At 49.9% G+C, this 13,201-nt stretch overlaps 2 pseudogenes; one reads left to right on the forward strand and one right to left on the reverse strand.

Moving 5' to 3' along the window:
- Positions 1 to 1,966: 1,966 nt before the first annotated feature.
- Positions 1,967 to 11,649, reverse strand: LOC136491118 (IQ domain-containing protein IQM2-like; annotated as a pseudogene).
- Positions 5,172 to 8,015, forward strand: LOC136491119 (L10-interacting MYB domain-containing protein-like; annotated as a pseudogene).
- Positions 11,650 to 13,201: the final 1,552 nt, after the last annotated feature.

Consider the following 13,201-nt stretch of genomic DNA (forward strand, 5'->3'; position numbering starts at 1 on the left):
GCGGAGTAGTGGCGCTGAATGCCCTCGTCAGCGCAGTACGACGCGAATTCAGCCACCGTGAATTCACCGCCGTTGTCGGTGCGCAGCACGCGCAGCTTGCGGCTGCACTCCGCCTCCGCAGCAGCCTGCGCGCGTCTGATGGCGTCCGCAGCCTCTCCCTTGCTGCCGAGGACCATCACCCACATGTAGCGGGAGAGGTCGTCGACGAGCAGCAGGAAGTAGCGTCGTCCTCCCGGTGTGGTCGGTGTCACCGGGCCACACAAGTCCCCGTGCACGAGCTCGAGCCTCTCCTTGGCTCGAAAGCTCGCCCGCTGGGGAAAAGGGAGTCGCCTCTGCTTCGTCAACACGCAGACGTCGCAGAGCTGCTCCACATGGTCGAGGCACGACAGGCTCGCACCATCTCCGTGGCACTGAGCCGCTTCAGGGCCTCAAAGTGAAGGTGCCCGAAACGCTCATGCCATTGCCACGCCTCGTCGTCCCGACGAGCAGCGAGACAGAGGGGTTGTGCCACCTGCACGTTAAGGACGTAGAGTCGATTTGCACTTCTGGATACCTTGGCAAGAAGGCGACGACGACGATCCCAAATCCTTATGACTCCGTCCTTAACCACCACGCGCGAACCGTTCTCATCCAGCTGTCCCAAGCTGATGATGGAGTTCCTCAACGCGGGGATGTAGTAGACTCCGGTGAGCAGCCTGTGCTCACCAGACACGGCGGTGAAGATGATGGAGCCGACGCCCTTGATCTCCACGCCGGAGGCATCCCCAAACTTGATGGAGCCTCGGACGCTAGAGTCAAGCTCGGTGAAGAACTCCCGTCGACCGGTCATGTGATGGGTGGCGCCGGTGTCGAGGCACCACCCGTCAGTCTTGTCGTTGCCGGAGCTGTCGCCGAGGAGGGCGTGTGCTTTTGGCTCGTCAAGGTGGAGGAGAGCCGCTGCGGCCGGTGCCGCTGGAGGTAGCTCGATGCTGGCATGTGCCATGAACAGAGCCGGCTCCTCCTCCGCCTATGCGACGTGGGCCTGGCCGCGTCGTGGCTGTCGACGGTCCTTGGCCCAATGGCCAAGCTGGCCGCAGTTGCGGCAGGCGTCGTCTCGTGCTGGCTTGTGCCTGTCGGCGGCGCCGCCCTGGGCGCCTCCGTGGGCATCACCCTCGGCACGTCCTCGCGCCCCGGCCTGGGCGTCTCTGCGCGCCTTGCGTGGCTTGCCACGCTTGCGGCCGCCTGTCGCGGAAGAAGGCTCCCCCTTCCTCCGGTCACCTTGGCTGGCAAGCCACTGCTCCCAAGTGAGGAGAAGCTTCCCGCCAGTGGTGATGGGCCCCGAGAGGGACTGTGGCTCATCGCTGTCGACGACCTTGAGGCGACCTATCGCCTCCTCGATCGACATCGTGGAGAGATCCAGCAGAGACTCGATCGAGCGAGCCATCTGCTTGTACTTCTCGGGGACGCAGCGGAAGAGCTTTTTGACAGCTCTCTCCTCGCCGTAAGTGTCATCGCCGAACTGCACCATCTTCTGCAACAGAGTGTTGAGACGGAGAGCAAAGTCATCAACGTCCTCACCTGGCTTGAAGGCCAGGTTCTCCCACTCCTTGCGAAGTGCCTGCAGTGTGGACTTGCGGGCGCGGTCGCTGCCGATGCGTGCCGCAGCGATGGCGTCCCAAGCCTCCTTGGCAGTCCGCTTGCTAGTAAGCGAGAACTACATCTCGGGTGGGACTGCAACGATGAGAGCATCCAGCGCCCATCGATCTAGGTCGTAGTCGATGTCGCCATACCGGACTGTCTCCCACATGTGCCGCACCTAGAGCTTTACCCTCATCACCGCAGCCCACTCGACGTAGTTGGTCTTGGTGAGGGTAGGCCACCCACCGCCGGGACCGACGTCCCTGACAACAGCCTGGAGCCCGTGGTAACCATGGTACCGATCCGGGGAGAGAGAGCCACGCTGCCTGTGAAGGCCGCGCTCTCCATCGACCCGTCTGGTTACCGATCCGGGGAGAGAGAGCCACGCTGCCTGTGAAGGTCGCGCTCTCCATCGACCCGTCCGCCACTGTTGCCGTGCGTGCCTCCTCCAGGAGCGCCGCCGCCGTGTGCGCCTCCTCCAGGAGCGCCACCGGCGCGTCCGTGCCTGTCTGGGCTGCCGCCGTGCTCGTGGGCGTGCGCGGCTTGCCCCAGGAGCGCCACCGCCGTGCGCGCCTCCTCCAGGAGCGCCGCCGGCGCGTCCGCGCCTGTCTGGGCTACCGCCACGCTCGTGGACGTGCGCGGCTGCCCATAGCGCCGCCCGCGCTCGCGCTGCCTCCCTCCCTAGCAGCTCGAGGTCCGCATCGACGGTGTCGTCAGCGGAAATGGAGCTGCCGATGCTGCCGCGCAGAGCCTCGACCTCCGCTGCCGCCGCACGAGCTGCATTCGTCGCCGCCGCTGCCTCCGCCTCCGCTCTGGCTGCTGCCAGCTCTGCCACTGCCAGCCTCGACGCCCTTGCCGCCGCCGCAGCGGTCTCTGCCGCCGCTCGCTCGCGTTCCTCTGCCGCGGCAAGTTTGGCCTCCTGCCAACGCCGCGTGCTCGAGGAGACCGAGCACTGAGACTGCCCTGCGGACATGACGCGCTACCGGGGGGCTGCTGCGTGGGGAGAGGGCTGCTTCAGACGAGCTAGGAGAGGAGTGAACAGGAGCGGCCGGAGGAGCTGCTGCTGCCAACAGCTGGGGCTGTTGTGGGGCTGAGAGAGAAGATGAGCAAGAGATGCTCAGGCTACAGGATAATATAGCTCTGATACCAGTTGTTAGTCGCTGAATTCTCACTCTTGTAGTAGGAGAATTCTTACTCTCATCGAGAGAGGATGACACTAGGAGTTGGGGCAATTTTCTTGTCTATTTTTCACACAAGCTCACACAAATGCCATACCAACCTGAGGGGTTGGGGTTACATATTTATAGGCTGCTAGCCAGCCAAGCATATGCCAAAATGCTAGTCTAAGATGCTAGTCTAAGATGCTAATATGCTGTCCTAGCTAAGATGCTGTCCTCTAGTCTAAGATGTTGTCCTCTAAGATGCTGTCCTCTAGTCTAAGATGTTGTCCTAAAAACAGAAAAACAGCCACAAGGACCATGACCATGTGAGCATCATAGCCCCACAAAGACCAGCCACACATGAGACTTATCCATCATCCTTCACTTCAACAAATTCTCTCCCACCTGACAGGTGCACCTGCTCCAGCGCCCGGAGCTGGAGCTCCGACGGGTAGTCCCGGACGCACACTATCCGGGGCCCCGCGCCCGTGGTCCACTTGAAGGACACCTGCTTCCCCAGCTAGTACGACTTGGTCTCCTTCTTCGAGCTGATCCTCTGCAGGATCTTCTCCCTCGGCACGGCCGTATTGTCGGCGGCGGCGGCGGCGTTGTTCTCCTCTTGACTATCTTCGGACAGGGCACAGTGGCCGGACGTTGAGGTCTCGGCGTCCTCGGTTGAATCTTTCCTCGTGACACTTGCAGTGGGACTGAGACTCTTGCTTGTTTCTTCCTGCTGGGAGACTTCGTCAGGTGTGGTCGATTCAGTGGCTTCTTGAGGTGCCTGGCAAGGGTTGGTTTCTTGAGCTGCGGCCTGTTGATCTTGTTCAGGTTTGTCAGCAGCGGCGCAGCAGTCGGAGGGGATGCTTCCGAGCCTGCTCCAGAACTCCTCGTCGTCTTCATCTGGGCTCATCTGCGGCATTGACGTCGGAACAGTTTAGAATGCTGAATACAACAGGCAAAAATTTTGAAGCATGGCACATCTCTGAAGAGTGCCCTTTTTCTTCTGCAATTGGGATTCATGGACAGTCTTAGTTACATGATGAGATGGTGATCCAAGAAGCTACTTTGTGTTATTGGCAGCACCAAGGCGGCTGAAAATTACCTGTCCAACATACAGATTCTTGGATGTGCTTAGAACAAAGATCCACTTGGCATCTCTTGGTCCACCGGATGTGTCGAGGATTTGCCTGCTCTTCTTGAACATAAACTTGCCATCCTCAATCACAATCTCATACTCTCGTCTTTCTTTCTGCACAAATACAGCTTGGATCATTATTTTCTGATTTTTTTTCAGCAGGCAGTCTCTCGAGATACCATCTCCAAATAATTTATGTAGGCTTACCGGACCAAGGTACTTGATGCACTGGCTCAGAAGCTTCAACCGAGGACACCGCTCGAGATTGATTTCCTTGCCTTCTCCAACGTCCAGCCTGAACAAGGCAAGCACAAGAAAGTCAGATTTTCAATAGCTGATGAAATATCTAGAAGAAGATAAAAATGTCATGTTCAGTTCAGATAAGGACACTAACCAGTAGAAGAATGGCTCCTTGCTCTCGCACCTCAGCCAGCAGTCGTAGTAATAGTGAAGGTTATGACCGTACCGGTGGCGCGGGTCAATCTGTTCGTCAAATTTCAGAGTTTCAGTGCTTCACATGGCGCCTAACTGACAGCAATATATCTAAATACTCACAGCTTCGAGCCAGTGCTGCAGAGCAAGTTTCTGGGCCTTCTCATCCTTGGACAACCCTTTGCCAACCTGAATTTGGTGTGATTTGCGAATGCCGTTAGTAATAATCTCATATCGGAAGAACTGGGAATGCTGAGAGAAGACAGCTTTTGGACAGGCTAGAGATGATGCGAACCGAACCTTGGCAGCTCTGGTTCTTGCCCTCGCCCACTTGGACACCGCCGATTCCTGCCTCTCGATGTCAAAGAAGGAGACGGAGCTCCTCCTGAGCAGCGCGAAGTCCAGCAGCTCCCACCTGCAGGAATCGCATCGATCGAGACGCACGGGTCAGCGTCTAGCAAGCACACGAACGCGGCGCAATGCGGACGCGGATTCTGGAAGAAGAGGCAGAAGAAGTATTATGTGTAGGAAGGGCGGCGCACGCACCAGATCTGCTCGACGACGACGGCGCAGTCGGCGAGGCGGCGGCGCGTGCGGAAGCTCTTGTACACCTTCTGCACCGTCACGGCGGCCGCCTCGTGCTTGGGGCTCTCCGGCGCGGCCGCGGCCGCGGCGTCGGCGAACCTGGTCCGCGCGAGCTCCCTTGGCATGACCGGCGGCACGGGCGCCACGGTGGCGCGCGGCGACGTGGCGGGGATCTTGGAAGCATCCCCTCCCTACGCCCGAACCTAGAGTCGTGGCCTCCCCTCCCTGGTGCTTCTGCAGCCGCCGCCGCCGCTGGAAAAGCCGCGCCCAAGCCGACGTGAGCGACAACGCCCTATGCGTTTGGGACGATGAGACAAGGATAGGGAGCACTATGGTCATTTGGCCTTTGTTTTTCTGATTTATAATTTTTTTTAATTCGTTTAATCCATGTTCATCTGACGGGCGTTAAAAGCAAGGGCAAATAAATCATTCAGTTCAAAATAATAAAGGTAAAAACATAAAGTTGAAAAAAAAAGAGTAAAATCACAAGCTTATTGAACAGGGGTAAAAACACCATTCTCCCTGACAACTATTCCAGCACTATAGCATCGCACTTCTGGCACCAGAGATATAGGTTGTCGTGGAGAGATCATCTAGGTGTCCTGTGTGCATGTCATGGGCCTACGCATGGGCTGCATGTCATGGGCTGCACAATGGCCGTTCAACAAGAGGGATATTGCACTGTGTACTAGAGGTCAGTTTGGTGTGGCTCCCACAATGGTTCCGCGTGCAGCTTCGGGACCAGAGTGGATGCAGTCATGGCTTTACTTCTAAACTCCAGCAACTTCATCAAAAAATTTGGTCAAACACCCAACTCCAAAACTCGATGGAGCTGTTAACTCCATAGAGCTATAGTGTAAATAGAGGTAGAGTTTTGGAGCACCTTTTTTGCTGCTCCAGAACCCTCTCTTTTGAACCTTCTCATGTAGTTGGTGGGTAATTACTCACCAATGCCACTGGTTACACAAAAAAACGTTTCACTTCTATTCTCCGAGTCTCCCGCGCGCATCCCATTTTCCCCATCCTGCGCCTCCCTCCGTCCCGACTCTTCTCACGAGACCGCCACCGTTAGGGTTTCCGCCGCCGCCAGGCAGACCGGCGGCCGCCGTCCACCCCCCACCGCCGACCGCCCTAGGCCCGCCGCTAGTCTCCTCGCCCCGCCCGTCCGCCTAGCTCCGCCTCCCGCCACGTCTGCACGAGGCCCGCCGCCTGCCGCAGAAGCCCCGACGCCGGCCGCAACCCCCCAATCCCCCACCGACGGCCGCAGAGGCCCGCCAATAGGCGTTCGGAGATCCCCCGCCGCCGTTCACAAGGTATGGTGCCTGCTTTGTTTTTGCTATCGGCCACCGTTACATGCTCTGCAATTACATGTATGGTGCCTTTTGGCCGTCATTCAATGCTGCTGGAATTGGGTTGCATGCTATGTTATGGATCGATGCATTATTGTAGCAACTGAAGTGTGCACTAGCTTCTGTAACATTAGAGTCTTGTTTGCTGAAATTAGCCTGTTGGATAGATCGATGCATAATGAGAACCTATTGTAGTTCTAGATTGCTGAAAATAGCCTGTTGGATAGATCGATTCATTAGATAGATCGATGCATTAGCATGTTGGTGGTTCAGTATATTCTAGTTGAAATTGCTCAGTATAATGAGAACCTCATATATGAAATTTGTATACATTGGGTAACAGAAATTAGGTAACTTGCCTTCTAATATGAAATTTGTGAGTTCGATAGATGCCTGAAATTGATTCAAACTCGGAGAACACTCGAGTGCTGGGTATGTTGTTTGTCGAACAAGTTGGAAAAGGAAATCGGCCAAACACACACTTGAATGCACTTGGTTATACTGAGGTTGAGAAAGGGTTCAAAGAAAATACTGGAATTGTGGCTACCAAGGTTCAGATCAAAAATAAATGCGACAAGATGAAGGAAGATTTCAAGGCATGGAAGAAACTAATGTTGAGGCAAACAGGGACTGGTTGGGATCCTATAAAGAAGACTATTGCTATGGATGATGAATGGTGGAAAAAAGCTAGATTTGTAAGTTGGTTCAAATTTTTTGCTATATTTGTTTTCCATATGTCAAATCTGTTGGTAATACTTATAATAATATGTGTTGTTTTGCTTATTTCAGGACATTCCAGGCTGTGGAAAGTTCAAAAAGAAGTGCCTTGAGAATGAAGATGACTTAGCCAAGTGTTTTGCTGACATCACTACTATTGGTATTGATCATTGGTCTCCTCATGTTGTGAATGTTGAAGCAACCAAAAATGTTGATGAGACATAAGATGAGGCAACCAATTTTGAGTCACAAGATGATGATTCCATTCCTGAAACACAAGAGGAGGATATTGATATTTCTCCTCCACCTGCAAGTGGCACGAGATTGGCTAGGCCTGTTGAAAGAAGTGGCAAGAAGGTGAAGTCTGGAAATGCACTCCTAATTCAAGAAGCAGTAACAAGTATGGCAAGTTCAGCCAATGAATATGTTTCGAAGAGACATAGAAAATACTCTATTGATGAAGTGATGGAGGTTGTGATTGCTTGTGGGGCCGGCTATGATAGCAATGAACATTACATTGCTTCTGAACTGTTTGTGAAGAAGGAGCAAAGGGAGATGTTCATGACCTTGCCTACTAATGAGATTAGGTTCAGTTGGCTTAGGAGGAAGTACAACGATAAATATGAAAAGTAGAAATGGTAGTGAGAGTGATGTCATTTATGTATGCTACATTTTTTTGTCGCATGTATGCTACATTTTATTTTCTTGCAGTTCATTTATGTATGGCAGTTGTATCTTACATTTCATTTATGTCAATGTTCACAGATGTCTTCAAGTGAGTCTGATGATTCTAGTGATGGGGAATTAAAAAAAAATGGTTGAGAGCAGTGCAAAATTAGCACAAAGTTATCATGACTTGTATATGAACAAGGCACTGCCGAGGTTCATGTTTTCACAACAAAGTGGAATGGGATGGCTGATGGAGACGGTAAACACTCCAGGGAGTGTCATCGAATGCTTCGGATGAATGAGGTTATTTTCATGATCTTCATGATGTGTTGGTTGAGAGGTACGGATTAAAACCATCGAAACACATGAATATATATGAAATGTTGGTCATTTTCCTATTCACATGTGGTGGGTGTGAGTCAAATAGAAGAGGACAAAATAAGTTCAAACACTCAGGTGAAACCATTAGTAGAAAATTTCATGAAGTTCTAGATTGTGTGGTTGCCATGGCACAAGATTTCTTGAGACCAACAGATCCTAATTTTCGCAATGTGCACAACAGGATTAGGAATGACAAGAGAGCATATCCACATTTTAAGGATTGCATTGGTGCACTTGATGGAACCCATATTCATATGTCTTTATCACCTGAAGAACAAGTGAGATATATTAATAAGACTGGAATTACATCACGTAGAGGAGCGCTCTTGCCCTCCTGTGTCTAGAGCCGGAACCATTTTGGTGCTTGGAGCCAGAGCAACAAAAACTGGCTCCGCATGTAAGGCTATGGCTCCGTCTGTAATAATGCGCGGTAAAAAAAATGCATGCAGAGTCAGAAAACAAACCACAAAACCAGCAGCAAGCTCTACTTGCGGCGAGTCTCTGACTCTCTATCTCCTTTTTCTCCACCTAACTACCATCTCATGTAATCCGAAATAATCTAGAGTGTTTTAGAAACTCGATTTGTGCTACTGTATTTTGATTTGTTAGTCGATTTGATCAGGGTTCGTGATAGTGTGTGTGCTAGGGACGCACACCTGCCTGTGCATGCATGTTGCCATTAATTGTGATTGCATAATATTTTTTTTCGTATTTGCGCAGATTGGATCAAAATTTTGAGTTGCTCCACTCCAAGGTAGAGCAAACGACCTAAAACAATAATGTGATCACTTCTCAAGAAAGAGCAGAGACGCAACAAGAATCTAAATTTTGAGTTGCACCCCCTCTGTTTTTTAGCCCGTCATTTATATTCTACACCGGTCCCTTATTTTTTTAGTCATCCAAATATGAGAAGCTCCTTTCGAATCAAAATGCCAGGCTAGCCAATTTTGCCTTCCTTCATTAACTGCAAGGCCAAGATCAGCTTGGCCTCTTCCTCCCTCCCGGTCCCAATCACTCGGGGTCAATCAAGTCGTCCACAGCAGTTTGCAGGTTATTGCCGCGTGGAGTGATCGGCCTTCTCGTCCACTCCCTTGGCAAACCTTAGATGGGACCATGTTCGGCTGGTACGATGAACAGTAGATTTTGGTTGGATTTGGGTGATTAAATAGTGTTTCGTGAGAGAATAAACTCAAACAAATTAAAAGACTGTACCAGCCGAGCACCCTGCAAATGTTGAGATTTTGGCCATCACCCACTCGCCAAATCATCACTTTCTACTAGCTCTATGCCTCGAAGTATACTTCGCCATGTATAGGACATACCACCCTTTGGGTTTGCTTCTAGGCACGTAATTCCGGGGTGATATGTGGCCTGCAACAACTCTAGCACAAAGTACTTAGGGCGTCCCAACAGGGGTCCAAATTGCCAGCTGACTAGCCTTGGGAGGAGGCTCGGACTGACGTGGACAAAAAAGCAAATTGCTGGGATTTGTTCGCCGCTAGCGCGGAGCTAGCCAAGTGCATGCATGCTGTATTTTTTTATTCCAACTACCAATCTGTGATACCTGTGGCAGAGAAAAAAGCTACCATTAATTAATTCTGACACGTGGGCCCTTCTATCAACAGCTCCACATCATCTGCCGATTCGACAGCCCCGTAAAAAAATTACAACTCTAGTTTAGAAATAGTTTGTGGGGTCTCCGACTCTAGTTACGGGCCTGTTCGTTGATCGGTTTCTGGGCTGGTTTGGGTTGATGCTTGTTTGTTGTGAGAGAAAAACATTGTTGGCTGGCTGGTTTAGGCTAGCTGAAACCAACAAACAAACAGGCTGATATATATCATAGAAAGAAGTGCAAGATAGATGTATGATGACAATAAAATAGAGACTTTATGGATGTATTCATTTACCTTGGTCCAACCAGAAGATAAGGATGGAATGAAAGTAACAGGGGGCCACATGCGTCATTTTTATTGTCCTATGATGATTTATTCTTAAAATGTAAGAATTGTATTTTTTATAGGGTGGAGTACAAGTTGAATCTACTAACCCACGCCCCCTGCCGTTACTCGGCCTGTTCGTTAGTTGGTTTCTGCACTGGTTTGGACTGACTGGTGCTGATTTATTATGAGAGGAAAATACTATTGACTGACTGGTTTGGACTGACTGAAACCAGCAAGCGAACAGACTGACTATACTTGTCTACTTATATGGTTATTATCAATTATCATTTCATCATGACGGCTTAGCCATTATGCGAGGATTATTAAGTTGGGTGTTTCCAAAAGTCGTTGCTCCACGACAAGTGAGTGACAGTTTCTAGAAAAGCAAGGGTTAACAAGATGGACCCAAACAAGTCTAGTCATTTTTTTTTGGCACGAGTCTAGTCAATACTACGAAGTCAGTCTTAGTGGAGTGTTTCGTATCACTGTTTTCAAGATGACTACATTAGCTCTACATATGAATGAAACAACATTCCTCAGAGCAAGGCTAATAATACAGCTGGCTTGCTGACTATAAGGTTCACCTTCTCTCAGTCCACTCATATAGTAGTTAGCTCTTTACAGTTAATACATGGCCCACTTGTCTCTTTCACAGACTTTTTTGGTTCTTGTGTCCAAGCCGGCTGTAAGCTTACAGCCCACTTCTCCTCTCTCTCCTCCCCTCTCTCCCCCACCTCAGCATTTAGTCGACTTACAGTCTGTTATTGTAATTGCTCTCAATGCATAATTTCATATCACGGTTTCATAGGCTAGCTACAGCATTTAATTGTTTATGGTGTTATGATCAAATGTGCAATGTGAACTACGTGGCCATTTGATATTTTCTGAGTATTAGCACGTTATTAGAATATGGTCACATGAGCAAATAAACAAAGGTTACCATATGTTGTCATCTCTCGTATTTGAAATTTTACGTAGATAAATAAACTTTATAAACAAAAATATATCAGTTACTTTAACATTCATATGATATAGCCCACGCACACTCCGTCTTTTTTGGTATAGCTCATAACCTACGAACACCTTTGGAGCAATTTCGCAAACAGCTTGTGGGCACTCTTGCCGCTCAGCAGAACTTCCACCCAGGATGCACCCTTCCTCAAACCACAAATCCTCCCCAGTAAACCCATGTAAAAGCAAGAGTCGAACCCATGTAAAACCGAGTCAAACACTCATTCTACAACCCCCTCTAAAAGTCTGAATCTATATGAACGAACAAGAACACTCGGGTTCCCGAGAATAAAGTCAGAAACCTGATTTGCAGCGCAAAGAAATCAGAGGCAGAAGGTTCACTTGCCACCGCTCGTTTCTTTTTTCTCTCAGGACGCCATCGCACTTGCGACTTGGGCAGCCCCTACTGCCGAGGAGTCTGAATCTATTGGAACGAACAAGAACACACGGTTATTTGACTAAATATGGAGGGGAAATAGAAGATCGAATCGAAGAAACGCAGGAGATGCCCACAAGATTGGCGCGAAGAGGGCCTCAGTGCGGCAGAAGCGGATTTCATTGAGCCGGCGCACGGGATCTCCACAACCGCATCGGATGAAACTCGCCGGCCTCACTGGCGGTGTCGTCCTGTTTCCAAGACGTTGGAAACCGAGAGGTGTCGTTTCATCTCCATGAAACGAGTTCAGTCTCTTTATCATTATTCTACATCTTCGGTTGGCTGGTTCGTATCATTGCTGGTTCGTGAAGAAGTACTATTAACTGGTTTGTGTGAGAGAAAAATACTATTTCGGCTAGAAATTTACGATCGTTTATGACAAGCCACAGCTAAACGAACAGGCTGATTACGTTGCCACCTCAACCAGTTTGTCTACGTGGAACCTCGTTAAATGACTATGAAACACTGGTGAAACCTACGTTGAGACTGGCCTGAGTGAAACTATTACTCTCTCCGTCCATAAGTCTCCATCGTATTAACCTTCAGCGCAATGACCAACGAGTAATAAACAACGCTAATTTGCATTTAAGGCAAGGAGCAGCCAAGGAGTCGCAGTCAATGAGCAACCAAGGAGCAATAAATATAGACAAGGAGTAGCCAACGAGCACTAAATACGCAGCGTGTATGTGAAGCCAAACCCGTGGTCCCCATCTAATATGATGGAGACTCTTTGAATTTTTTTTGCTTAAATGATGGAGACTTGTGGACGGAAGGAGTATTCTTTACATTAAAAAACTTAAAGTTCTAGGATTTTTTAGGCATATTAGCATAGATTATAGGTGTTGTTTGGTCGGGGCTTTTAGGCTCGTCATCGGTTCACGACGCAAACTGATCCCACTGCTTCCTGTTTGGTTCCGCATGTTTGTAACAGATCACGACGTTAACGGATGCGGCCAGTACAACGGCAATACCGCTCGTCTTCCAGCGGTATCCGATCCCCTCGCACAATCGCAAGAAAAATCCCCACCCGAACCGCCCGCGTGCATGTGCCGTCATGTCTCCCATGCGTCTTCGTCGCTTCGCCGCCGACCCTGCCACGACGTCCTCCTTGGCCCAGATGTGTGTGCACCTCCATTAATATCCTTATCCCAATCGAATCCATGGTTTCAGTGAGCCTCTCCCTCCTCTTCATCTTCTCTACGATTTGGGGCCATCAGCGCCAGTTTCTAGCCCCAATGCTTTGTCTCGGCTTCCCATTCTGGTCCTCCTCGGCTGCGAGGGATTCTGTCATGAGCCACGCACACCTTCGTCGTTCGTCAGGCAAAGCCTCTCCAAGCGTGGCAAGTTTAGGCTCCGAGTCTTCTATTATATTGTTCCAAACCAAACACATGGATGACAATTGAAACCACTGCAGCGAGTAAACAAACAATCTCCACTTTTCCATTACAGTGTAAGCATTAGCCCTGCAATCTGATCCTATTTACCTTACCACTTACGGAGCTGAACCAAACACTACCATAGAGGGAAATTGATCTTAATAACTTACCTATTAGGGTAAGTACATTGGTGTTGCTAGCAAAGAGGATAATTAGAAATGGTGTCACACGTTGCTGGGGTGGTGCTTGTTAGCAAACGCTATCAATAAGTGCTAGAGTTTGCACTGGGTGTAATTGTGAAAAGAGTTTTAAAAAAAACCCTACATTTTTACTATTTGCTTGTTCTCCTGTGTCATACTCCCCCATTCCGATATATAATGCAACTTTAGACTC

Source organism: Miscanthus floridulus, chromosome 11, assembly GCF_019320115.1.
Source record: "Miscanthus floridulus cultivar M001 chromosome 11, ASM1932011v1, whole genome shotgun sequence".
In the NCBI taxonomy this organism is placed as follows: domain Eukaryota; kingdom Viridiplantae; phylum Streptophyta; class Magnoliopsida; order Poales; family Poaceae; genus Miscanthus; species Miscanthus floridulus.